This window comes from Scyliorhinus torazame, chromosome 5, assembly GCF_047496885.1.
Source record: "Scyliorhinus torazame isolate Kashiwa2021f chromosome 5, sScyTor2.1, whole genome shotgun sequence".
NCBI lineage: Eukaryota > Metazoa > Chordata > Chondrichthyes > Carcharhiniformes > Scyliorhinidae > Scyliorhinus > Scyliorhinus torazame.
In genome coordinates this window covers 111,283,390-111,308,540 of record NC_092711.1, presented here as the reverse complement: position 1 = coordinate 111,308,540, position 25,151 = coordinate 111,283,390, and the positions used below count along the sequence as shown (strand labels likewise).

General features: G+C 47.1%; 2 long non-coding RNA genes across 4 annotated transcripts; one reads left to right on the top strand and one right to left on the bottom strand.

The window, feature by feature from the left end:
• Positions 1 to 362: 362 nt before the first annotated feature.
• Positions 363 to 8,852, bottom strand: LOC140419430 (uncharacterized). 3 transcript variants are annotated; one of them, XR_011945784.1, is made up of 3 exons: positions 8,782 to 8,852; positions 7,028 to 7,545; positions 363 to 1,675 (listed from the first exon to the last, which is right to left on the bottom strand). It is a non-coding gene; the product is annotated as an uncharacterized lncRNA (long non-coding RNA). The 3 variants fall into 3 exon arrangements; XR_011945783.1 differs by lacking the exon at positions 8,782 to 8,852 and adding an exon at positions 8,381 to 8,449; XR_011945782.1 differs by lacking the exon at positions 8,782 to 8,852 and having other exon boundaries at positions 7,028 to 8,434.
• Positions 8,853 to 9,262: 410 nt separating this feature from the next.
• On the top strand, positions 9,263 to 20,461 carry LOC140419429 (uncharacterized). The gene is made up of 2 exons (XR_011945781.1): positions 9,263 to 9,560; positions 15,942 to 20,461. It is a non-coding gene; the product is annotated as an uncharacterized lncRNA (long non-coding RNA).
• The last annotated feature ends 4,690 nt before the right edge of the window (positions 20,462 to 25,151 follow it).

Genomic DNA, 25,151 nt, shown 5'->3' with positions numbered 1-25,151 from the left:
GGTCCTGGGTTCAAACCAGCGGTCACTATTGGGGCTCTTTCCGCTGAGCGGTTAACGACCGCCATCTTCAGAGGGGCAACTGTGTCGCGCAGCCAATCAGCGCCGCCCATTGTCAACAGTAAGTCCCGCCCTCACATTCTGATTGGTTGGTGGACCATCCCCAAAATCAGTCCTCCAGGCATTCCCTCATTTCCTATTGGTCAGCAGTTGCCGTCAATCACACGCCAAGCTGTGAACTGAGCCTGCGCAGTAAGCAGACCCTGGCAGGTGGGCGGGGAGCATTCAGAAACAATATCTGGTGTTTGGGGAACTTGCAGTTGTCAAACTTTCTGTTCATGTAACTGACCAAGCGACCCATGGAGTATCTTTCTTGCCGGTTTTTAATTCAGACATATGCATATGGGAGCTATCTCCAGAGAATAGTATACAGACTCCCTAAACAATACATTATTATACCTTCCGGTCGTCTTACAGGAAGGTAATTTACATATACCAATCAGAGGTTTGCATTTGTTTTTCGCCCATAATTACACAATCACAACTGGTGGTTCCAATTACCTCATTTGTCTCCCATGATTGTAGTTAACCAATTACAGCATCGATATGCTGACCTTATTGCAATACTAACAAGCACATGTCCATAATTATACTTTCCAATCAATACTAAGACATATGCAGGCATGGGGAGAACGTGCGGACTCTGCACAAACAGTGACCCAAGCCGGGAATCGAGTCTTGGTCCCTGGCGCTGTGAAGTAACAGTGCTAACCACTGTGCTACTATGCCACCCGGGATTGATCAACTCAGCAGAAACAGACCCATTCAACATATTTCAGTCCTGGATGTGATTAACAGCAGAATTGAACCGTTGTAGTTAGTTGTGAATTCTTTGATGTTTCAGCAGGTTGGATGACTGAGTGAATCCCTTCCCACAATCAGAGCAGGTGAACGGCCTCTCCCCAGTGTGAACTCGCTGGTGTACAATGAGGTTATATGATTGTCTAAACCCAGTCCCACAGTAAGAGCACCTGAATGGTCTCTCCTGACGGTGAACATGTTGATGGCGCATCAGTACACCGGAACTTTTATAGCACTTCCCACAGTCTGGGCATTTAAACGGTCTTTTCCCAGTATGAACTCGCTGATGTGTCAACAGGTAGGATGAAGCAGTGAATCCCTTCCCACACTCGGAGCAGGTGAACGGTCTCTCCCCAGTGTGAACTCGCTGGTGTGACAGCAGTTTGGATGACTGAGTGAATCCCTTCCCACACTCGGAGCAGGTGAACGGTCTCTCCCCAGTGTGAAGGCGCTGGTGTGACAGCAGGTGGGATGACCTAACGAATCCCTTTCCACATGTGAAGCAGGTGAACGGCCTCTCTCCAGTGTGGCTACGCCGATGAATTTCCAGCTTGGATGGGTAACTAAATCCCTTACCACAGTCCCCACATTTCCATGGTTTCTCCATGGAATGACTGTACTTCTGTTTTGACAGGCCAGATGTTGGCAGAAATCTCATCCACCCAGAAAACGGTTTCTCCCCACTGTGAACAGTGCTTTTCAGTTCAATGTTCAAAATTCGATGATATTCAGGTTACAAAAATTTCAGCGACTGTCACGTTTTGACGGAATGATTAGGCTGAGTTTCCAGACTGCAAGTCCTTCCCCTTCTTACATCCTGTGAAATTGATTTAAAACAAAAAAAAAGTGAGAAAGAAACCACAAAAACAGCTTCTGAAACTGAGCGAAATAAACTTGGTCATTTGTGGGGCCAGCACTCGGAAAAAAGTGACCTGGAAAACTGCTGGATTGTTGCAGAAGCCCAACTGGATCACTCATGTCCTTCAGGGAAGGGAGGCTGCCATCCAGTCTGGACTGACACAAGACGCTGGTCTCTGTGGGAGATGGAGGGAGAAGTGGGAAAAGCAGGGGTTGAAGGAGAAAGATCTATTTATCTACAACCAGACACAGTCTTCCAAACCCTCGGCCCCTACCACCTAGATGGACAAGAGGTAGCAGGTTTATGTGAAGGACATCATCTCCAAGTTCCCCCCCAACTCATACATTGTCCTGACTTCTCTGACATCTAGTGCTGCATGAACAGAAATTTCCTCCAATTAAATATTGGAAAGACTGAAGCCGTTGTCTTCAGTCCCCGTTTCAACTCTAGCTGCCAACTCCATCCCTTTCCCCAGCAACTTTCTGAAGCGGAATAAGATGGGGAGAGCCTTAGTGTCATATCTGACCAGAAGTTGATTTTCCGACTATATATCTGCACCATCACTAAGACTGCCTATTTCCACTTCAGTAACATCGTCTCACTTAACCACTGCCTCAGGTCATCTGCTTCTGAAACTTATAAATATATAAACACAACTGTTACCTTTAAACTTGATTATTCGAACACACTCCTGGTCCACCTCCCACCTTCACCCCTACATAAAATTGAGACGTGTACCGAGGTACAGTGAAAAGTATTGTTCTGCGTATCGTCCAGGCAGATCATTCCATAAATGAAAAACATAGGACATACGATAAATGCATAGACATTCGGTGAAGCATATGGAGTATCATTTCCTCCAACCCTTTGAGATTACTGCGCCTGACAGCTGCCCCACATCCCCACTGGAGGCAGACATTGATCAGCAGGAGCCTGCAGCTTTGAACTCGGCGTGGAAGCAGGGGGTGAATGAGTAGTGGCAATACAGTCTAACACTCACAGCAATCTACAATCCACTTACATGACCGAATAGGGAGACAGAGTTTGGAAATGCTCAAAACATGACTCCAGTAAAATGCTCCACAAGAAAAAGGACATTGGTTTCCCATCTGCAAGCACCCTCCTTCTGACCAACCCCCTGTAAAAGGAGTTTCCAGAATCCATCCCTGTCAGTCCAGGAGAGAAATTCACAACATTCTCTCCTGCCAGGACAGGGAGCATCGCGCATGCGCCCTTAACCGGTAAAGATGGCGGTCGTTAAACCGGCTCCAACAAAAGTCTCGGAGGAGCCGCACGCGGGGCCCGGTAGTTTGGAATTCGGAATGAGGCCGAAACATGGTTTTTCAAGAAGTTTTCCCATTCCCCCGGCACACAATCAGCCCCATTCCTCTCCAGTCCTTTCTCACCCGAAAGCGCGGGTTCTTAACCCGTTAACCAAACTGCGCATGCTCCAATCACAGCAGTCTCCGCGCCTGCGCAGTCTCTCCTTGTAGGGAACATGGGTCACATTCTGACACGCTGTGAATGATGGGTAATCGCTCCATATAGCAATCTTGGTGAAGTCTAAATTATCGTTTGTGATCTGATTAGCTAAAGGGCTCAGATAGGAAATTAGTAATTAATTGTTTGAAAAGCCCCAGTGGATTGGTTCTATACCATAGTGCTGTCCTGGATATAATTGTTTTCCATCTTTAAATTTTATTTAGTGTACCCAATTTATTTTTTCCAATTAAGGGGCAATTTAATCCACCTAACCTGCACATTTTTTGGGGTGTGCGGGTGAAACATGGGGAGAATGTACAAACTCCACACGGACAGTGACCCAGGGCCGGGATTCGAACTTAGGTCCTCAGCGCCACAGCCCCAGTGCTAACCACTGCACCACATGCCACCCCGTCCTGGATATAACATTAGAAGCTAGTCAAATTTGAAACAACTCGTGAGTGATCAGGTGGGATGAATGAATCTGTGTCCACACGCACAACATTTAAACAGCCTCTCACCAATCACAATGCACCAATCGCTTAACAAATCTATTGATGTTTTGAAGCTGGAGTGTTAACTGCGAAGTATTTGAACAGTCTGCCTCCAGTGTGACTGTGCAGATGTTAGTAAGTGTGAAAACTGAATTAATTTTTTTCTGCATACAACTGGCCTTTCTGCATTATGATTGTATCAACCCAATGAATAACTGAGTACCATCCCAGTCTTCAGTAACTACAGCATGTTTTATACAGTACCTTTGTCACAGTAAAATGTTGCAGGTGTTGTTAACAATTCACACATCAACTTTGTTGATTGTTCGATACCCCTATACCTGGGTCTTTAATTTGATCCCTGGAACAATGTCAAAGTGAATTTATTCATCAGTCACTCTGATTCCCTTTCTGCTGCTTCGCTAACTACAGTTTCTTCCAATCAGTACATTTCAGATAACAGGAAGCCACTTACACAGATGCATTGTAATGATGTGGAGATGCCAACATAGATACGTAGAAGATAGGAGCAGGATGAGGCCTTTTGGCCCTTCGAGCCTGCTCCACCATTCATCACGATTGTGGCTGATCATCCAACTCAATAGCTTAATCCTGCTTTCTCCCCATAGCCTTTGACCCATTCTCCCCAAGTGCTATCTAGCCGCCTCTTGAATATATTCAAAATTTTAGCATCAACTACTTCCTGTGTTAATGAATTCCATAGGCTCACCACTCTTTGAAGAAATGTCTCCTTATATCTGTCCAAAATGATTTACCCTGAATCCTCAGACTGTGACCCCTGGTTCTGGAATCACCCATCATTGGTAACACCTTCCCTGCATCTACCCTGTCTAGTCCTGTTAAAATTTTATAAGTCACTATGAGATCCCCCTCATTCTTCTGAACTCCAACAAGGGCAGCACGGTAGCATTGTGGATAACACAATTGCTTCACAGCTCCAGGGTCCCAGGTTCGATTCCGGCTTGGGTCACTGTCTGTGCGGAGACTGCACATCCTCCCCGTGTGTGCGTGGGTTTCCTCTGGGTGCTCCGGTTTCCTCCCACAGTCCAAAGATGTGCAGGTTCGGTGGATTGGCCATGATAAATTGCCCTTAGTGTCCAGAATTGCCCTTAGTATTGGGTGGGGTTATGGGGTTAGGGTGGAGGTGTTGACCTTGGGTAGGGTGCTCTTTCCAAGAGATGGTGCAGACTCGATGGGCTGAATGGCCTCCTTCTGCACTGTAAATTCTATGATATAAGAACAATCCCAACCTAGTCAATCTCTCCTCATATGACAGTCCCACCACCCCTGGAATCAGTTGGGTAAACCTTTGCTGCTCTCCTTCGAAATCAACAACATCCTTCCTCAGGGAGGGTGACTATAACTGCACACAATACTCCAAGAACCTGTATATTTGCAGCAACATATCCCTGCTTCTATACTCGAAATCTCTCGCAATGAAGGCCAACATACCATGAGCTTTCTTTACCACCTGCATGCTTACCTTCAGCGACTGGTGCACAAGGACACCCAGGTCCCACTGCACACTCCCCTCTCCCAATTTACAACCATTCAGATAGTAAGCTACCTTCCAGTTTTTGCTTCCAAAGTGAATAACCTCACACTTATCCAAATTATACTGCATCTGCCATTGATTTGTCCACTCGCCCAACCTGACCAGATCATGCTGTAGGATCCCTGCATCCTCGTCACAATTCACCCTCCCACCTAACTTGGTATCATCTGCAAACTGTGAGATGTTACATTTTGTTCCCTCATCCAAATCATTAATATATATTGTTCTGCATTTCTCTTTTTGAAATGAATGGTTCCTGCCTCGACCAACCTTTCAGGCAGTGAGTACCAGATGCCCATCACCCTCTGGTGAAAAAGCTTTCCTCAAATTCCCTCTAAATCTCTTGCCCCTGACCATAAATCTGTGCCCCCTGGTTATTGACCCCTCACCAGCGGCACAGTAGCACTGTTGCTTCACAGCTCCAGGGTCCCAGGTTCGATTCCTGGCTTGGGTCACTGTCTGTGTGGAGTCTGCATGTTCTCCCCGCATCTGCGTGGGTTTCGTCCGGGTGCTCCGGTTTCCTCCCACAAGTCTCGAAAGACGTGCTGTTGGGTAATTTGGACATTCTGAATTCTCCCTTTGTGTACCCCAACACACGCCTGAATGTGGCGACTAGGGGCTTTTCACAGTAACTTCATTGCAGTGTTAATGTCAGCCTACTTGTGACAACAAAGATAAAGATTATTATTGTACTGTGGGGAAAAGTTTCCTCCTATCTACCCTATTTCCTTTATAATTCTGTACACTTCAATTATATTCCCCCTCAGCCTTCTCTGCTCGTAAAACAGCCCAGGCAACATCCTGGTGACTCTCCTCTGCAACCTTTCCAGTGCAATCACATCCTTCCCATTGTGTGACTCAGTGTCAGTTTCTTTTTTCAATGAAGGGGCAATTTAGCGTGGCCAATCCACCTACCCTGCATATCTTTGGGTTGAGGGAGTGAGACCCACGCAGAAACGTGGAGAATGTGCAAACTCCACACGGACAGTGACCTGCGGCCAGTATCGGACCAGGGTCCTCGGTGCCGTGAGGCAGCAGTGCTAACCGCTACATCAGCGTGTGCCCCTCAGTGTCAGTTTCTGTCTAATTTGTCAGTTGATGTTTCTGAGAATTTTTTGGGGACACTCTCCTACATTAATGGTCTGATTGTTTTAAATCACATTGTAACAGACTGGGGAAGTCAGGATTAAAATAATATCTGACTAAATGGAGTTAGGCCACAGATCAGCCATGAATTCGATGAATAAGAGAACAGGCTTGAGGGGGATAAATGACCTCCTCCTGTTCCCATGTCCCTAATAAACATGGACTCAAACACCAGCTGATGAATGGAAAGTGATGGGAGAGCTGGGGAAGAGACTGGGGAAGTGGCTTCAGCACTGGAGCAGAGTTAGAGAGTGGGTGAAGTCTCAGGTAATACTACACAGGAACTGGTTAGGTGGGGTTACTGGGATAAAGGGGGATAAGATGGAGGCATGGGGCTTGAGTAGGGTGCTCTTTCCAAGGGCCGGTGCAGACTCATGGGCTGAATGGCTTTCTTCTGCACCGTAAATTCGATGATTCTATGAACTGGAGTAGGTTGTTCAGCCGTTTGAGTTTGTTCTGCCATTCAGTTAGACCCTGGATGATCAATTATTCTCTCTTAACCTGCAGAACAAATAACTGAATAGTTAATTCCAGTTGATTATAGTGATTAACAGCAGCAGACACTAACCACAACTATCAGAATGAACATGGGTCAGTCCTGGATGTGATTACCTGATCAATGACAGGAGAATCTACCTTCAGAAGTTACTTGTGAACTCGCTGGTGTCTCATGAGGTTTTGTGACTGAGTGTATCTATTCCCACACATGGAGCAGATGAACGGCCTCTCCCCGGTGTGAACTCGCTGGTGTGTCAGGAGGTCAGTTGAATTAGTGAATCCCTTTCCACACATGGAACAGATGAATGGCTTTTCCCCAGTGTGACCACGCTGGTGTTTCAGCAGGTGTGATGAACTGCTGAATCCCTTCATACACACAGAGCAGGTGAACGGCCGCTCGCCAGTGTGAATTCGTTGGTGTGTGCGAAGGTTGAATAATCGATTAAATCCCTTCCCACACACGGGGCAGGTGAACGGTCCCTCCCCAGTATGACTGCGCTGAGGAGTTTCCAGTTGGGATGGAGAATGGAATTCCTTCCCACAGTGCCCACATTTCCACAGTTTCTCTATGGTGTGGATGTCCTTGTCTCTTTCCAGGTTGGATGATTTCACACCTCTAGATTTCAAATATCCTGTAAAAGGAGTTTACAAACATCACTGTCAGTACAGGATAGAAATTCAGAACAAACATTTCTAGTTTTGACAGTTTTCTTCACTTGTTCTTGTAAAGCAGTAAATCACCGTCCCACTCCCTCTTCTTCCTGCGGTGCTGGAATCCAAAACACAGGGAGACCACCCATTGCACATTTTATCGGGTTACCCTGTATTTGAATCCACAGTGCCAGGCTGCATGGTGTCTGGATGCTGTTTAACCCGCACAATGGATCAGTGCAGCACCATTTCCAACTGTTCTGGCTGCCAACCAGCCCATTCCCTGGACTCAAGAGTTCTGGCAGCATCCCACCCAATAATGTACACCTGCTCCTGCGGCTTCAAGCAGGCTGCCCCTTAATTTTCTCTGTGCAGAGTGAAAATACAATCAATCGTTTTCTCTCCTGGTCACTGGAGCCCCGAAGCGCCGCCCACCCTGCTGCTCCACAAGATGGCCCGACATGAAGCAAACAAGCCCGGGAGCTGCAAACCCGGGATCTGCGGGTTCTTTTTGGGGGTTTGGGTCCTCCAGCGGGTGTTTGTGAATCCTCCCCGTCCATCTGCCAGGGTTTCCTTTCTTGCCAGAGATCAGAGACCTCATTGATTTGAGTGCAAAGTGTAAGCTCTTAGTTATTATCCCCCCTCCCCCATCCTCTGATGTGAACCATCCTCCAGTGGCTGAAGCAGGATGGTGCCAGTTAACCTGGGCCTGTTCCCGGGAGGGAGGGAGAAGCTCCGCAGCTGCAAACCAGGGAGCTGACAATGATTGTGAAGGGTTTGCGGATCCACAAAGTGTTTCCAAATCCTCCCACCCACCGCCTGACGCTGACTCCGCTTTTCCAGGACAAAGGACTCTCTCCTCGAGGCCAACACTGGAATTGCGCATGCTCCAAACTCCGTCCCCGCGCCTGCGCACAGTTGTCTAGCTCCAGCATGCGCCACTTCACAATGCCCGGGAAGTGATTGGCGGCAGCTCTGGACCAAGAGAGAGAGGGGGCGGGTTGGAGGACCGACCGAGAGCGGCTGGTCTTCCAACCAATCAAAGTGAATGAGGGGCGGAGCCGTTGTGATTGAAGCATGCGCAGTGTGGGTAATGGCGATGGAGAAGAGCTGTGTTTTCAGATCTGAAATCTGTGAGAGGCATTTAACAATATGGAGGGAGCGAGAGACCGCGGGGGTGGGCGGAAACGTTGTGTAAAGTTGTTGCAATCGCAAACCTCGGAAATGTTTACGGGACCCCGTTTGTACCGGGCGGGGCTGCAGCTCCTCAGTTCGGCTCGGGTTAACGGCCGCCATCTTTATTGGATGTGCATTAGGGCGCATGCGCGTTTGTCATCTTTGTGGGGGGAGGAGCTTGTTCCCCATTGTTCAGAATGGAGACAACTTGTCCATCAAATTGGATTAGTCTTTGAGTCCCAATGTCTTATTGATGATGCAAAGCGGTGGCAGAGATGGAAAGAAAAGGAATCAAATCCTGCTCTCCGGATTTCACTGTCTTATTAGACATTCTGTCCCATGTGTCCAAAGCTCTGCGGCTCTGTTCAGCCACATGAAGACCCAGGGCAGAAACTCGCAATCCTGAGTCAACATCACCCTCAAATCAGGGGACTGCTGAGGACAAGAGGGACAGTTTGCAGGCGGGGGGTGGTGGTGGTCGGGGGGGGGGGGGGGGGGCGGTGCATGAGCTATCATCCTGGACCAGGGAGCAGGAGGGGAGAATGTAGTGAATTTCTATCCTGGACAGATGGTGATTAATTTTGTAAACTCCTTTTACAGGGGATTAGTAGGGGAGGATTTACACACAGCAAACTCAAACCAGGAGAAACGTTTATCTTTCCTGAATTTCATTTCTGGACTGACAATGGTGCCTTTGTAAACTTCTTTCACAGGGGCTTAGAAAGGGATTCGCAGACAGGAAACTCACAACCAATCCTCACATCAAATTCTAGCAGCACCATTCGAGTTATCAGGACCTGGAGTTTATCGACCTTTGTGTGTGAGCATTGAGTTCAGATCATTATCACTCACTGTGTAAAATTTCTTCCTCATATCTCCCCAGTAGATCTTGCTCATGATCATAAATCTGTGTCCCATAATCCTTTTACAATCTGCTAATGAATAGCTTTTCTTTATCTTTTGCTGGGTTTGCTGTTGTCATGTTGTCATTTCCGGTGCCTGGGTCGCTGCCGGGTGGTCCGTCCAGATTTCACTCCATCTTTGTGTATTTGTAGTGGTTGAATCAGTTTGGACCAGTCCATTTTCGGATCCAGTTCACAATTGAAATAAACTCTTCCAAAATTAATTGATTTGTATCCAGGTCTGGGATGGATCCCAACAATTTTTTTACAAATGCCACATAATAATAATCCTTGTTATTGCCACATTCTTTATTATTAGCACGGCAATGAAGTTACTGTGAAAATCCCCTGGTTGCCACACTATGGCCCCTGTCTGGTACACTGAGGGAGAATTCAGAATGTCCAATTCACCTGATGAGCACATGTTTCGGGACTGTGGGAGGAAACCGGAGCACCGGAGGAAACCCACACAAACACAGGGAGAACATGCAAACTCCGCACAGACAGTGACACAAGCCGGGAATCGAACCTGAGTCCCTGCCGCTGTTAAGCAACAGTGCTAACCACTGAGCTACCGTGATGCCCATCGTCTCAGTTAGGGGCATAGACATTCAGCAGTACCACCAATGTACCTGCCAATGACCCACTGACCACCACGTATCTCCCATTAGTATCCACAACGATCCTGGTGACCGAAAGAGGAATCTGTTTATTGATTAGAATTGCAGCACCTCGAGCCCTTTGTCAAAGCCCGAGTGAAACACTTTGCTCACCCCTCCGCAGTCTGCTCTATTTTTTTAAATATCGATTTAGAGTACCCAATTATTTTTTCCAATTAAGGGGCAATTTAGTGCAGCCAATCCACCTAACCTGCACATCTTTGGGCTGTGGGGGAGAAGCCCACGCAGACACGGTGAGAATGCGCAAACTCCACACAGACAGTGATGTGGGGCCGGGTTCGCACCTGGGACCTCGGCGCTGTGGGATAGCAATGCTAACCACTGCGCTACTGTGCAGCCCTGGTCTGATCTCGAACCCACAAGTTCACTGGAACACTCTCACTCGAGTCGAGTGTGAGTGTATCGTTTTTTTTTCAGTCATACTCATCTTGAAAATATTTTCCTACAGACAAACATTTCTTCTTCTACATTCACAGGCCAATGATATTCAGGTCCTGATGAATGGAGTGACTCTGTTAAATCTTTGATGTGAATTCGATTTGAGTTTCCATCTATAAATGCTTCCCTTGTAATATCCTGTAAAAGGAGTTTACAAAAGTCATCACTAGGGGCAGGTACGGTGGCTCAGTGGTTAGCCGAGGACCCGGGTTAGATCCCAGCCCCAGGTCACTGTCCATATGGAGTTTGCACATTGTCCCCGTGTCTGTGTGGGTCTCACCCCCACAATCCAAAAAGATGTGCAGTGTAGGTGAATTGGCTTCGCTAAAATGACACCTGAATTGGGGGGAAAAATGAATTGGATACTCTTTTTAAAAAATATATTTTTATTCTCCTTTATCATATTTTCTTCCAAATTTACACCCACCAACAATAAACAATAAGCAGTAACGAAGACAATATCAATCCCCAAATCAACAATAACAATCTCATCCTCCCACCAAACCCCCAAACAGCATCCCGCATGTTAGAGAACAAAAAGGAATTAGGAATCAACCATAGTCACCATTATCACATACAGACCCCCTCCTCCCAACACCCCCCGCCCCCCTCCATAATGTTCGATGTTATCCAATTCTTGAAAGTGCATAATGAATAATGCCCATGAATTGTAGAACCCCACCATCCTTCCCCTCAGTTCAAACTTAACATTCTCAAGAGTCAGGAATTGCAGCAGTCCCCCCGCCACGGCACAGGGTGGAGAGGTTGATCTCAACCCCAACAGGATCCGCCTTCGGGGATCAACGAGGCTCCCGAGGGCCCGGGTCCAGTTTCACGTGCACCACTTTAGAGATTACCCTAAAAACCTCCTTCCAGTAATCCTCCAGCTTTGGTCAGGGTACCAAAACATATGAATGTGATTCCCCCTCCCCCCCCCCCCCCCCCCCCCGCAACATTCACACACATCTTCTACCCCCTCAAACAGCCAGCTCATCCTTGCCCTCGTGAGCTGCACTCTGTATACCACCTTTAGCTGTATCAGCCCCAACGTCATGCACGGGGTGGAGGCGTTCACCCTCCGGAGCACCTCACACCAGAAACCCTCCTCCATACCCTCTCCCAAGTCTTCCTCCCACTTTGCTTTGATCTCTTCTAGTGGTGCCTTCTCCTCTTCCAAAATAGCCCCGTAAACTGCCGACACTACCCCCTTCTCCAGTCCCCCTGTCGTCAGCACCTCTTCTAGCAATGTGGAGGCCGGCTCCACCTGGAAGCTCTGTATCTTGTTCCTGCCAAAATCGCGAACCTGCATGTATCTAAACATTTCCCCCTGCTCCAGCCCATACTTTGCTCCCAGCTCCTTCAATCCTGAAAACCGACCCCCAAGAAACAAATCTTTTAGTGTCTTAATGCCCTTCTCCTCCCATTTCTGAAAATTTCCATCCCACTTCCCTGGCTCAAATCTGGTTCCCCCAAATCGGCATTTCCCTTGACCCTGCCCCCAACCCGAAGTGTTGGCGAAACTGCTTCCAAATTCTCAATGAAGCTATTATTACCGGACTCCCTGAGTATTTCCCCGGGGCCATCGGGAGCAACGCTGTTGTTAGCGCCTTCAATCCCGACCCCCGACACAAACGTTCCTCCATTCTGACCCACTGGGAATCAACCCCTCAGACCCAGCTCCGTACCTTCTCCACATTCGCCGGCCAGTAATAATACATCAGGTTCAGAAGACCCAAACCCCCTGCCTGCCTTCCCCTCTGTAGCAGCACCTTTCTAACTCTGGCCACTTTCCCTCCCCATATGAACAAGGTAATTATTCCGTAAAACTCTCCAAAAAATGCCTTTGGCAGGAAAATCGGCAGGCATGGAAAATAAACAGAAATCGCGGCAACTCGTTCATTTTAACCGCCTGTACCCGACCCTCCAGTGACAGAACCCCCCCCCCCCCAATCCCGAGCACCATGCACCCCCAGATATCTAAAGTGAGACCCTGCCTTACGGAATGCCAACCCCCCCACCCCTGCCCACACCCCCGGCTGAAACACCACAAAATACTCACTCTTTAGATTTAATTTGTACCCCAAGAAAGACCCAAACACCCGAAGCAGCTCCAATATTCCCCCTCTTGACACACTCTGTTCCGACACATATAATAACAAGTTGTCGGCATACAAGGGCACCCTATGCTCTATTCACCCCCCTGCACAATCCCTTTCCATACCCCCAAATCTCTTAACGCGATGGCCAACGGCTCAGTCGCGAGTGCAAACAGCAGGGGGACATAGGACATCCCTGCCTAGTCCCACGGTGGAGAGAAAAGTATCTCGAGCTGATGTTTGTTGTGCGGACACTAGCCCCGGCTCCTTATACAGTAGCTTTACCCAGTCCACAAATCGTGGACCAATCCCAAACCGCTCCAGAACTGCTATCAAGTGCCCCCATTCTACTCGGTCAAATGCTTTCTCGGCGTCCACTGCCACAACCACCTCTGTTTCCTTCCCCTCCGCCGGTGCCATAACCACGTTCAATAGCCTCCTAACGTTTGAAAAGAGCTGCCTCCCTCTCACAAACCCCGTTTGATCTTCACCTATCACCTTCAGGATGCACTCCTCCTGCCTACCTGCCAGTACCTTCGCTAATACCTTTGAGTTCACGTTTAAAAGTGATATGGGCCGAAACAACCCACACTCCGTCGGATCCTTATCTTTTAAAAAAATCTAGAGTACCCAATTCATTTTTTCCAATTAAGGGGCAATTTAGCGTGTTCGATCCACCAACCCTGCACATCTTTGGCTTGTGGGGGCGAAACCCACGCAAACACAGGGAGAATGTGCAAACTCCACACTGACAGTGACCCAGTGCCGAGATCGAATCATGGACCTCGGCGCCGTGAGACTGCAGTGCTACCACTGCGCCACCGTGCTGCCCTGGATCCTTTTTTTTTTTTAAGCAACTATGCCTGCCCCAAAGTTTGTGGTAACACCTCCTTGCCTATCGCCTCCTCAAACATCCCCACCATCAGGGGTACCAGCTTATCCTTGAAGTTTTTATAATATTCCACCGGAAACCCATCTGGCCCTGCCACCTTCCCCGACTGCATCCTCCCAATCGCATCTTTTATCTCCTGCTCCACTATCACTCCTTCTAATGTCGCCCTGTCCCCCTCCCCTAACCTCGGGTACTCCAACCCATCTTGAAATTCCTGCATCTCCCGGTCTCCCCCAGGTGGCTCTGACCTGTACAACCTCTCATAGAATTCCTCAAAGACCTTGTTAATCTGATCCGGAGCCACCAACTTCCCTGCCCTGTCCCTCACCTGAACAATTTCCCTTGCCGCCGCCTCCCTCTGAAGCTGACCCGTTATATACGCCCTGCCATCTCTCCGTGCTCGTAAATTGCCCCCTTGCTCGCCTCAGTTGGCGCACCACCTTCCTGGTAGATAGTCGGTCAAAGCTCGCCTGTAGTTCCTTCCTCTTTTTCAATTTCGCTGAGTCCGCATCTTCAGCATAACTCCTATCTACCTCCAACATCTCATCTATTACCCTCTGCCACTCCAACCTCTCCTCTTTCTTCACCCTGCACCTTAAACAAGATCACCTCACCCCTCACCACCGCCTTTAGAACCTACCAGACAACTGCCTTTGACACCTCAGGAATTGGGTACTCTAAATGTATTTTTTTTTATTATTAAAAAAACCCCAAAAGCCATCACTGTCAGTCCAGGATAGAAATTCTGAACAGACAATTCGAGTTTCTCTCGAAATGTTTTACCCGTCCCACACACTCTCCCTCCTCCCTGGGCTGAAATCCAAACCCATCTCACCACCTGCACCATTTCTTTCCTCCACTCCCAGTTTTTTCCCTCCCTCTCCTCTGCCTGGGTTCAGTTCTGCAGCTCCTGTCTGCAGACTGACAATAAAACCAATGGGTCTTATTGGGGGTTTGGGGCCTCCAGCGGGTGTTTGTGAATCCTCCCTGCCCATCTGCCAGGGTTTCCTTCCTTGCCAGAGATCAGAGTCCTCATTGATGATTTGAGCCCAAACTGGAACCACGCTAAATTGCTCAATTCGGAAAAAACAAATTTGTGAATGTTCGCGGCTCCACAAAGTGTTTCCCTCTCCTCTCCCCCATCTCCTTAACAGGTTGACGCATTTATTTGACGAAAAGAATGGTTTCTGGTGGCATGGTGGTACAGCGGTTAGCATTGCTGGCTCACGGCGCCAAGGACCCGGGTTTGATCCCGGCCCCGGGTCACTGTCCGCGTGGAGTTCGCACATTCTCCCTGTATCTGCGTGGGTCTCACCCCCACAAACCAAAGATGTGCAGGGTAGGTGGATAAGGATGGATTCGCCAGGAGATGGCTGACATTTCAGGGGACATTAAATTAATAATGGACAGAGATATATGTCATGTGTTGTTACATGGTACAGATTGGATATATTATTTACGGTTCTGTAATACAGTAAATATTATTATTTCTCGTCTTGTAATATAAGACTGTAGCTACGTTATAGATTTCCAGTCATCTCTTCCCTCAGAGGGTTGTTAGTCTTTGGCTTTCTCTTCCACAGGGACCAGTTGTATCTGGGGGATCATTGAATATATTGAAGCACAAGTTGGACAGATATTTTATTGACAATGGAGTTAAGGGTTATGGGGAACAGGTAGGAAAATAGAGTGAAAGCTGAGATGAGGAGGGATTTTTTCACTTGAGGATGTGGTGAAGTTTTGGAATTTTCTATCCCAGAGGAATGTGAAGCCTCAGTCATCAGGTATGTTCAAGACAAATATTGATAGTTTTCTAGATATTGAAGATATCGAGGGATAGGGGTTTGTGTGGGAAATGGTGCTGAGGTAGATCGGCCAAGGATCTCATTGAATGGTTGAGCAGACTCAGTGGGCCGAATGGCCTACTCTTGCTCCTATTCTAATCTCTGTGTCCTGGTCAGGAAGCAGTGAGCTGAGCTTGGATCTGTCAATCAACATGAATCAGCACCTTCAGGAGAATTGGGAGGGTGAATATTAGATACAGCAGAGTGAGAGTGGAGGGAGATTGTGTGGGACGGAGATTTACAGCTTTTGGAGAACGAGAGAGGAAATAATGTTCCACAGGAACTAGAATTGTCTGTTCTGAATTTCTATCCTGTACTAACTGATGACTTTTATAAATTGTTTTCAAAGGATATTGGAAGAGGAGGAATTATAGACAGAAATCTCAAACATCACATCTTGATGTGACAAACTCACTCGATTCCTCCTTATCTGAATATCATCGGGCTCTGAATATCATCGGCGAGAAGGAGAAATGTTTGTCCGATCTGTCGGCTTCAAAAGATTTTAAATGTGAATGCGACTGGAATAGCACCAAGACCCACATAACACACACCCGAGTGAGAGTGTTCCAGTGAACTGACTGTGGAAAGAGCTTCAACTAGTTACACAGCCTGAAAAAACATCACGCCATTTACAGTGAGGAGAGACAGTGCACATGTTCTGTGTGTCGACAAGGCTTCCACTGACTGTCCAACCTTGAGAGACACGAGGAGACGCAAAACATGGAGAAACCGTGGAAATGTGGGGACTGTGGGAAGGGATTCAGAGTCCCGTCTAAGCTGGAGATTCATCGACGCATTCACACTGGGGCGAAGCCGTTCACCTGCTTTCAGTGTGAGAAGGGATTTGCTCAGTTATCCATCCTGCAGACACACCAGCGAGTTCACACCGGGGAGAGGCCATTCACCTGCTCTCAGTGTGGGAATGGTTTCACTCGGTTATCCAGTCTGCAGACACACCAGCGAGTTCACACTGGGGAGAGGCCATTCCCCTGCTCTCAGTGCGGGAAAGGATTCACTCAGTCATCCGACCTGCAGAAACACCAGCGAGTTCACACTGGGGAGAGGCCGTTCACCTGCTCTCAGTGTGGGAAGGGATTCTCTTGGTTATCCAATCTGCAGAAACATCAACGAGTTCACATTGGGGAGACGTCATTCACCTGCTCTCAGTGTGGGGAAAGATTCAGTGATTCATCCATCCTGCGGAAACACCAGCGAGTTCACACTGGGGAAAAGCCATTCTCCTGCTCCCTCTGTGGGAGTGGATTCACACAGTTATCCAGTCTGCAGACACATCAGCGAGTTCACACTGGGGAGAGACCGTTCACCTGCTCCCTCTGTGGGAGTGGATTCACACAGTTATCCAGTCTGCAGACACATCAGCGAGTTCACACTGGGGAGAGGCCATTCACCTGCTCTTAGTGTGGGATCGGATTACATAGAAACATAGAAAATAGGAGCAGGAAGAGGCCATTTGGCCCTTTGCGCCTGCTCCGCCATTCATTATGATCATGGCTTATCATCCAACTTAATAGCTTAATCCCGATTTCCCAACTATGTCCTTTGATTCCCTTCGCTCTAAGTGCTATATCTAACTGTTTCCTGAAAACATACAATGTATTGGCCTCAACTATTTCCTGTGGTAACAAATTCCACAGACTCACCACTCTCTGGTTGAAGAAATTTCTCCTCAATTCTGTCCTAAATGGTCTCCCCCGTATCCTCAGACTGCGACCTCTGGTTCTGTACACTCCCGCCATCAGGAAAATCTTTCCTGCATCTACCTTGTCAAGTCTTGTTAGAATATTATAGGATTCTATGAGCTCGCCCCCATTCTTCTGAACTCCAGCGAATACAATTCTAACTGATTCAATCTCTTATACGTCAGTCCCACCATCCCACAAATCAGTTTGGTAAACATTTGCTGCACTGCCTCGAGAGCAAGAACATCCTTCCTCAGATAAGGAGACCAAACTGCACACAACATTCTTATTGTACTCTAATCCGCTCGCAATGAAGGCGAGCATATCATTTGCCTTCTTTCCCGCCTGCTGTTTACCTTCAGTGACGTGTACGAGGATACCCAGGTCTCGTTGCACATTGCCCTCTCCTAATTTATGACCATTCAGTTAAGTCTACCTTCTTGCTACCAAACTGGATTACCTCGCATTTCTCCAAATGATACTGTATCTGCCATTCGTTTGCCCACTCACTTGACTTGTCCAAATCACACTGACGGATCTCTGCATCCTCCTCACAGCTCACCCTCCCAAGCAACTTGTGAAATCTCCAAATTTGCAGATATTGCATTTTTTTCCCTCATCTAAATCGTCAATATATAAGGTGGCGAAGTGGTTAGCACTGCTGTCTCACAGAGCTGAGGACCAGTGTTCAATCCTGGCCCCAGGTCACTGTCCGTGTGGTGACATGTTCTCCAAGTGTCTGCGTGGGTGTCACCCCCATAACTCAAAGATGCTTTCCTCTGCGCGATTCTCTCGGTTTGCCTTCTGCAGTCACACCAGGGAGTTAATACTGGGGAGAGGCTGTTCACCTGCTCTCAATGTGCGAAGGGATTTTGTAATTCATCACACTTTCTGAGACACTAGCAAGTTCACAACTGATTACAGGGATTGGATTCTGCTTTTATTGTTTCTGTCCTCAAGTACATCCAGGACTGCAATTTGTTCTTTCTGTTGGTCAATGGGGATGGTCAGAGGGTATCTTTTTGCTGGACTGGCCGGTCTCATCGCTTCGTCTCCAGTGGTCTAATTTTCTCTGATCCTTCTTGCGAATATCTGGTTTCACATTTCACAAGGATCAAAGTGTGAAAGGGTGTTTGGAGGTTCGAAGATGTTTCATTCCCATTTTGGTTTGGAAACCCCTAAAAACATGCCACATTGCCATGAAGATGGGCTGTGGTGGTTACATGGTTCTTTTATTTAATTTATCTTGGTGCTTCTCACAGAAGAAAATTATTAGGGTATGAGGAGTAGGTTATCTGAGGTGCACTGGGAAACTACATTAAATAGTATGGTGGGAGACAGGCAATCACTAATATTTAAGGAATTATTCCAGATTTACACGGGGATCGGTTAGCTCAGTTGGCTGGATGGCTGGTTTGTGCTGAGTGACACAAACGGCACAGGTTAAATTCCCATACCGACTGAGGGTAGCCGTGGTCTGTGTCAGTATTTATGCTCCACATGATCTTCCACCCACCCCTCTACATCTCCCCCATCAGCATCTCCTTCTATTCCTTTCTCCCTCATGTATGTATTTAGCTTTACGTTCAATGTATTCCTGCTGTTCGCCTCAACCACTCGCTGTGGTAACTAGTTCCACATTCTCACCACTCGCAGGGTAGAGGTTTCTACTGAAATTCCTATTGGATTATTAAATCCCTTCATAATCTTGAAAGACTTCCATTAGGTCACCATCGGTCTTCTCTTTTCCAGAAAAAAGCAGCCCCAGCCTTTCCCGAATGTTAAATGCTCTCAGTTCTGTATATTATGAATCTTTGTTGCACCTTATCCAGTGCCTCTATTTCCCTTTTCGAAATAGAGATCACCAATGTTGACAGTGCTCCCAGTGTAAGCTAACCATCGTTCTAATCAAGTTGGGCATTTCCACCGTGCTTTTCAATTCTATCCCTCTGGAATGGAACCCTATATATGGGCCCCACACTTTAGGAAAGTTGTGAAGTTCTTAGAGACGGTGTAGAGGACATTTACGAGAATGGCACCAGAGATGAGGGACTCCAGTTGGTTGGAGTGACTGGAGCAGCTGAATTTCTCTCATGAGATCACAGCATCTGGAGGGTGGGGAATCGGGCCATTCAGCCCTTTGGGACCGTGTTGGCTCTCTGTGGAACAAGCCAGTCTGTCCATTTCCGTTCTATCCCTGAATCCCTGTCGGTTTATTTCTCTCAGTGCCTGTCCAATTTCCGATTGAAATCCTTCCACCATCTCAGCATCTCCAACCTCATAGGCAGTAGGTTCCAGGTTGTTTCCACTCGCTTTACATGTACACAAGGCTGCTAGAGCACAGAGGAGTCTGTTTGGCAATTTTTCCCATGCCAGCTCTTTGTACAGCGACTCATTTAATCCCAGAGTTCGACTATTTTGTTTTCTTTTTCAGAATGCAACAAATTCCCTTATGGAAGTTACAGTCCAATGAGATTCCAGCACCATTTATAGACAGTGCATTCCGAATCACAACAACTCACTGTATTTTACTACAAATAATTGTGTATATGGTGCACCTGGAGTTTCACAGAGGATTCAAAATGGTGTCAACGACGTGGTTATTACACAAAATTAAGACCCAATCTTTATCAATGACTTTGGTGAGGACACCAAGTGTAATATATCCTAGTTTGCGGACAGTTAGAACAAATGTACATTTCTATAAAACCTCTCACGACCACTGGACCTCCGAAAGTGTTTTGAAGCCAATGGAGTATTTTTGAAATATATTCACTGTTGTAATGTAGGAAGTTGCAAGTACGCATATGTAATCACATTTAGTTTTAAAATTGATACTTTCATAGTGTATTCACCGTCATTAGTAACAAGGTCAAGGAAGCCCTTTTATACCTCTAACATGTGGCTTCCTGCAGCCATTGAACCTTCTGTACCTTTTCAATATTAACTATGTATTGATTTCATCGCCAAAAACAATAATTAAGTTTACGTTTATTCAGTGGTGAACATTGATTATCATTAGTGAATTGGTGTATTAGGTAATTATTTTGTAAAGACTAGATCTTTATTTTTAAAAATAACATCATCAACCAAAATGTTTCCAGAAACTGCAGAACTATCAGAATTTGTTTGAAAAAATAAATTACTTGATACTTTTGAGAAGTTACGAGATGTGGTGATAAGCCTGTATATATTACATGTATTCGGCAGTGTAACCTCCCATGAGGTGGTGTCAGATATCAGTCAGGTGACATCTGGCTACCAGCAGAAGGTTGTAAGGAGTACACAAGGACAGTCGCACATAAGGATAGTTACATGATAGTCTAATGCAACTCTGTGATAACCTGGGCTGTATAGCATTCTGATCATTACCTTACCACGTGTACATTAATAAATCATTGTTCTGGCTAAGTCACCAGCAGTTCTGCAGAATCATTGCAAGACAGGCAAACAGTGCAGGGATTCCTCGTGGCCATTTCCCTTCAAAACAAGTATACCATTTTGGATGCTGTTGGGGGGGATGACCTACCGGGGGAAGGCCCTAGCGGCCAGGTCTCTTGCACTGAGTCTGGCTCTGGGGCTCAGAAGGGAAGGGGGAGAATAGAAAAGCAAAGTAGTCGGAGATTCAATGGTTAGGGGAATAGATAAGAGATTCTGTGGTCGCGAGCGAGACTCCCGGAAGGTATGTTGCCTCCCGGGTGCCAGGGCTGTCTCAGATCGTGTCTTCAGGATCCTTAAGGGGGAGGGGGAGCAGCCAGAAGTCGTGGTGCACATTGGTACCAACGGCGTAGGTAGGAAAAGGGGTGTGGAGGTAATAAACGAGTTGAGTGAGTTAGGCTGGAAGTTAAAAGCCAGGACAGACAGAGTTGTCATCTCTGGTTTGTTGCCGGTGCCACGTGATAGCGAGGCTAGGAATAGGGAGAGAGTGCAGTTGAACACGTGGCTGCAGGAATGGTGTCGGAGGGAGGGCTTCAGGTATTTGGATAATTGGAGCGCATTCTGGGGAAGGTGGGACCTGTACAAGCAGGACGGGTTGCATCTGAACCAGAGGGGCACCAATATCCTGGGAGGGAGGTTTTCTAGTACTCTTCGGGAGGGTTTAAACTAATTTAGGCAGGGGAATGTGTTGCTCGTTTTAGCCTTAGTTTATTTATTCTTATTCTGTCACCTTTGCTCATGAGTCGCCAGGTATCTTTCTGATACCGCCACGTGGTTCAAGTCCAAGTAATGATTAATAATGCAACACACCGCTTTGTAAGAGTTAAATCAACGCTCATTTATTATATACAGCAATTAATACTTATACAATAATCCTACTTCTAGACTACTACCTACCACTAAAGGCCAATACGTAACTTTGGAAATGGCCCACCAGGTCAGGGAAACGAATGGTCTTTCGAATTGGTTCTGAGCCTGCGAGATTCAAAAGCTGGTACAAGTCGATAGTCAGGAGCGCCTATCTGGTAGCGATCGCTGGAGTAACACTTACAGTTTCTTGTAGAAGGGTCTCGCAGGTTGCGAGCAGGAAGAGAAGGGTCGATTTGAACTTGGCCCCTATTCTTATAGTCCCCAGGGGCTTCCCGCCTCTCGGGGTGGACCTCGTACCTGGTTCCAAGTGATTGAACTTGGTCCCAATCACTTGGTTCGATATGCTCCAGTAATGGGGTGATTCCTTGATCGGGGGGGGGGGGGGGGGGGGGGCGGTCATTTGCCTTTCTTTGTGTCAGCCCCTGCTGGCACCGAAAGATCTGGGTCAGCTTTCAATTGCTAATTTGTAGCAATTGTTCCCGGGGATGGCTGATTAAAATGCAGATGGCTGGGTTGTTGTGATGTTGATGGTGGCAGGTATCGGTCTGGACTGACGTCCCCAGAGGCGAATACACTGTTTTACCTGCAGCTGTCCTTTTGAGTCCTGTTTGCTGATTTACCCATCAGCCTCTTTCATTCGCCATTTTAAATCGGGGTTTGACCATTCTAATCGGGAATCAGCCATTTTACGTGGCTACAAATGGGAACCGGGTTTGTAGTCCAGCAACTAAGGTAGCCGATAATCAGGACGCCAAAGGGTGTAGTGAGGCAGTGGGGAAGGGAACACTGACAAAGGAGAGTACTTGCAGGCACGGAGATGGGTTGACGTGTGTATACTTCCACGCAAGAAGCATCAGGAATAAGGTGGGTGAACTTCAGGCATGGATCGGTACTTGGGACTACGATGTGGTGGCCATCACGGAAACTTGGATAGAAGAGGGGCAGAAATGGTTGTTGGAGGTCCCTGGTTATAGATGTTTCAATAAGATTAGGGAGGGTGGTAAAAGAGATGGGGGGTGGGGGGTGGCATTGTTAATTAGAGATAGTGTAACAGCTGCAGAAAGGCAGTTCGAGGAGTATCTGCCTACTGAGGTAGTATGGGTTGAAGTCAGAAACAGGAAAGGAGCAGTCACCTTGTTAGGGAGTTTTCTACAGCCCCCCCCAATAGTAGCAGAGATGTGGAGGAACAGATTGGGAAACAGATTTTAGAAAGGTCCAGAAGTCACAGGGTAGTAGTCATGGGTGACTTCAACTTCCCAAACATTGAGTGGAAACTCTTTAGATCAAATAGTTTGGATGGAGTGGTGTTTGAGCAGTGTGTCCAGGAAGCTTTTCTAACACAGTATGTAGATTGTCCGACCAGAGGGGAGGCCATATTGGATTTGGTACTTAGTAATGAACCAGGGCAAGTGATAGATTTGTTAGTGGGGGAGCATTTTGGAGATAGTGACCACAATTCTGTGTCTTTCACTTTAGTAATGGAGAGGGATAGGTGCGTGCAACAGGGCAAGGTTTACAATTGGGGGAAGGGTAAATACGATGTTGTCAGACAAGAATTGAAGTGCATAAGTTGGGAACATAGGTTGTCAGGGAAGGACACAAGTGAAATGTGGAACTTATTCAAGGAACAGGTACTATGTGTCCTTGATATGTATGTCCCTGTCAGGCAGGGAAGAGATGGTCGAGTGAGGGAACCATGCTTTGACAAGAGAGGTTGAATGTCTTGTTAAGAGGAAGAAGGAGACTTAAGTAAGGCTGAGGAAACAAGGTTTAGACAGGGCGCTGAAGGGATACAAGATAGCCAGGAGGGAACTGAAGAAAGGGCTTAGGAGAGCTAAGAGAGGGCATGAACAATCTTTGGCGGGTAGGATCAAGGATAACCCCAAGGCCTTTTACACATATGTGAGAAATATGAGAATGACTAGAGCGAGGATAGGTCCGATCAAGGACAGTAGCGGGAGATTGTGTATTGAGTCTGAAGCGATAGGAGACGTCTTGAACGAGTACATTTCTTCTGTATTTACAAATGAGAGGGGCCATATTGTTGGAGAGGACAGTGTGAAACAGACTGGTAAGCTCGAGGAAATACTTGTTCGGAAGGAAGATGTGTTGGGCATTTTGAAAAACTTGAGAATAGACAAGTCCCCGGGCCTAACGGGATATATCCAAGGATTCTATGGGAAGCAAGAGATGAAATTGCAGAGCCATTGGCAATAATCTTTCTGTCCTCACTGTCAACAGGGGTGGTACCAGGGGATTGGAGAGTGGCGAATGTCGTGCCCCTGTTCAAAAAAGGGACTAGGGTTAACCCTGTGAATTACAGGCCAGTTAATCTTACTTCGGTGGTAGGCAAAGTAATGAAAAGGGTACTGAAGGATAGGATTTCTGAGCATCTGGAAAGACACTGCTTGATTAGGGATAGTCAGCACGGATTTGTGAGGGGTAGGTCTTGACTTACAAGTCTTATTGAATTCTTTGAGGAGGTGCCCAAGCATGTGGATGAAGGTAAAGCAGTGGATGTAGTATACATGTATTTTAGTAACGCATTTGATAAGGTTCCCCATGGTAGGCTTATGCTGAAAGTAAGGAGGCATGGGATAGTGGGAAATTTGGCCAGTTGGATAATGAACTGGCTAACCGATAGAAGTCAGAGAGTGGTGGTGGATGGCAAATATTCAGCCTGGAGCCCAGTTACCAGTGGCGTACCGCAGGGACCAGTTCTGGGTCCTCTGCTGTTTGTGATTTTCATTAATGACTTGGATGAGGGAGTTGAAGGGTGGGTCAGTAAATTTGCAGACGATACGAAGATTGGTGGAGTTGTGGATAGTGAGGAGGGCTGTTGTCGGCTGCAAAGAGACATAGATAGGATGCAGAGCTGGGCTGAGAAGTGGCAGATGGAGTTTAACCCTGAAAAGTGTGAGGGTGTCCATTTTGGAAGGACAAATATGAATGCGGAATACAGGGTTATCGGTAGAGTTCTTGGCAATGTGGAGGAGCAGAGAGATCGTGGGGTCTATGTTCATACATCTTTGAAAGTTGCCACTCAAGTGGATAGAGCTGTGAAGAAGGCCTATGGTGTGCTTGCGTTAATTAACAGAGGGATTGAATTTAAGAGCCGTGAGGTGATGATGCAGCTGTACAAAACTTTGGTACGGCCACATTTGGAATACGGTGTACAGTTCTGGTCGCCTCATTTTAGGAAGGACGTGGAAGCTTTGGAAAAGGTGCAAAGGAGATTTACCAGGATGTTGCCTGGAATGGAGAGTAGGTCTTACGAGGAAATGTTGAGGGTGGTAGGCCTTTTCTCATTAGAACGGAGAAGGATGAGGGGTGACTTGAGAGAGGTTTATAAGATGATCAGGGGAATAGATAGAGTAGACAGTCAGAGACTTTTTCCCCGGGTGGAACAAACCATTACAAGGGGACATAAATTTAAAGTGAATGGTGGATGATATAGGGGGGGATGTCAGAGGTAGGTTCTTTACCCAGAGAGTAGTGGGAGCATGGAGTGCACTGCCTGTGGAAGTAGTTGAGTCGGAAACATTAGG